General features: G+C 54.9%; 1 pseudogene; it reads left to right on the top strand.

The window, feature by feature from the left end:
* The first annotated feature begins 316 nt into the window (after positions 1 to 316).
* Positions 317 to 1,735, top strand: LOC127217508 (patatin-like phospholipase domain-containing protein 4; annotated as a pseudogene).
* The last annotated feature ends 1,105 nt before the right edge of the window (positions 1,736 to 2,840 follow it).

Here is a 2,840-nt window from a genome sequence, read left to right as displayed (position 1 = left end):
CTAGTGTAGGCGTAGCAAAGGACGCTGGGAATCATAGTCCCCTTCCACCCTGAGACAGGCGGGGCTCCGAGACTGCGGGGAAAATTCCACAGCATGGGAAGGGGGAGGGGATGTTGCCGGCCAGTGACGTCACAGAGAGCAAGGTCCAGCGCGCAGCCTCCTGGGAAATGTAGTCCCGGAGAGCAGCAGTGAATACAGAGGCGCCATTTCTGTCATTCTTTTTGTGAGGGGGGCGTGGCTTCCGTCCTCACGTGACCTCATCCTTTCCCCCAGGAGACTCCGCCCACACACCCCATAGGCTCCGCCCCGCCCCCTGATGGCGCTGCCCTTGCACCTGTCTTTTGGGGCCTGTGGCTTCCTGGGCATTTACCACCTGGGCGTGGCTGCAGGGCTGTATGCACACGGGGCGGGGCTGCTGTGTGATGTCAGGGGCTATGCAGGGGCGTCGGGCGGGGCCCTGGTGGCAGCAGTCTTGCTGACTGCCCCTGAGCAGCTGGAGGTGAGTGTGGGTGGGGCACATGTGACATATTACATGTGACATGTTACATGTCAGGGGTCACGTGTGTGGTTCCCCACCCTTCCCACAGGCCTGCACACGCCGCACACAGCCTGGCAGAGGATGCCAGGCAGCAACCACTGGGTGCGGCCACACCCAGCTTCCACCTCCTGGAGCGGCTGAGGTGCATGGGGGGGGTGTGGGGGCGGGGCGGGGCACATGTCACATGGTACATGTTACATGTCTTGGGTCACGCATGTGGGTCGCATGTCAGGGGTCACGGGTCACATGTGTCCCCCCTCCCCCGCACCATCAGGGCCGGCCTGGACCAGATCCTCCCAGCCCATGCTCACGTCCTGGCGCAGGGCCGGCTCTATGTGTCCTTGACTGCGGTGAACACATTCCAGAACCGCCTGGTGTCCCAGTTCCCGACCCATGAGGACCTCGTGCAGGTGAGGGGGCGTGGCCGCAAGTGTAAGAATGTGTCATGTTCTGTGTTTCCTACATGTATGTTTCATCTGTGATTGCACATGCGTCTCGCATGTTTGCACATGCGTGTATTGTTTTTGCTCATGTGTGTCCCACGTTTCCCCTCATGTGCAGGTCCTTCTCGCCAGCTGCTTTGTCCCCATCTACTCAGGGCTGAAGCCCGTGGAGTTCCAGGGTCAGGTGGGCGGGGCGGTAAGGGGCGGAGTGGGTGGATGTGGTAACACATGTCTGTGACAGGTGACCCCAAACACGCGTGTATATTGTTGCGATTACTCACATGTCCCCCGGCCCCCCATATCCCCAGGACTGGGCAGATGGCGCCCTCTCGTGCAGCCTCCCCCTGCCCCCCTGGAGGTCGCACCCTCACCGTGTCCCCTTTCTGTGGACGCCATGACATCTCGCCCTGCGACCCTGGCCGAGGACTTGGCTCGTGCGTGCACGTGACTGGACAGGATGTGGAGGTGAGCCGTGTGGGGCTTCAATGGCCATGCCTGTCACAGCAATGGCCACAGCATGCTCCGCACTAACCTCACTTCCGGCCCAGCCCACACACACTTCCGGCTCCACCCACACTCATTTCCGGCCCCGCCTAGATCTCCACTGCCAATGTCGCCCGCCTGGCCCGAGCGCTCTTCCCGCCATCCCGTGCACGCCTGGAGTCACTGCACCATGATGGCTTCTGCGACGCCGTGAGCTTCCTGCGCCGCGAGGGCCGCTTCTGGTGAACAGGAGTGTGTGCACACATGTATGTAGCTGAATAAATGAAGTCCCCGTGATTTATATGATTGTCGTTTGTTTTACAGGCATGTTGTGCCTGTGGCTTCTGTGATCCTAATGCGCCAGCTCCACAGCACTTATGTATGTCGCGTGTACACATGACATCCCGGCCAGTGCCGCCTCCATTACATGCAGTTCACATATAGAGTCATGGTGTTTCCATGTGAGCTCGTGCAGTGCACATTGGAACCTGTGTACATGGCATGTGAGCGCGTATAGTTGACATGTGAGCCTCTCGATATGTGAGTTTGTGCAGTTGACTTATGAGGTCATGTTTTTGCCTTGTATGTCCATGTAGTTAACATGTGAGCCTGTGTAGTTAACATGTGAGCCTGTGTAGTTAACATGTGAACCCATGTAGTTAACATGTGAGCCTGTGTATTTGACATGTGATCCCTTGTAGTAAACACGTGAGCCCAGGTAGTTAAAATATGAACCTGTGTTCTTGACATGTGAGCCTGTGTAGTGAACATATGAGCCCATGTAGTTAACATGTGAGCCCATGTGCACAGCATAGTATTCATGTACTTACCATACATGGCCATGTACTTACATTATAGCTTCATGTACATACTGTGAGATCCCATGTAGCTAGCATGTGTAACTGGGTAGTTTGCATTGGTGTAACACGCGAAGTCATGTGGGTAACATCTGAGCTGCTGTAGCAAACATAGGAGCCCTCCGAGTTTACATACGAGTTCATGTAATTAACATGAGGACATGCAATAAACACATGAATTCACATGGATAACATGTTTATATTTGCTTTACCAGGGTGTGGTTGGGGTTGGGGGGGGAAATAAACACGTGGTCGATACATTGGCGGGTGGGTTATATATGTGGGTTACGTATTTTCACTTGCTCCACCTATGTTACGTGTATGATATGCATGTTTATTTTTAGTTGATTTTATTTTCTGTTCCTTGACTTGGGCCAGATCATGTGTGTGAGGGGGTGGACACGGGGGGAGGGCAGGGCATGCGGGGAGAAAACATGAAGGAGGGAAATATAAAACAAAAAAAGAAAGGAAAGGACCCACGAAACAATAACGGTGGAGACGAACAACAACAACAATAAT

The sequence above is a fragment of the Phodopus roborovskii genome, unplaced genomic scaffold, assembly GCF_943737965.1.
Source record: "Phodopus roborovskii unplaced genomic scaffold, PHOROB, whole genome shotgun sequence".
NCBI lineage: Eukaryota > Metazoa > Chordata > Mammalia > Rodentia > Cricetidae > Phodopus > Phodopus roborovskii.
Note: the sequence above shows the minus strand (reverse complement) of the source record. Positions and strands in the feature narration are given on the sequence as shown.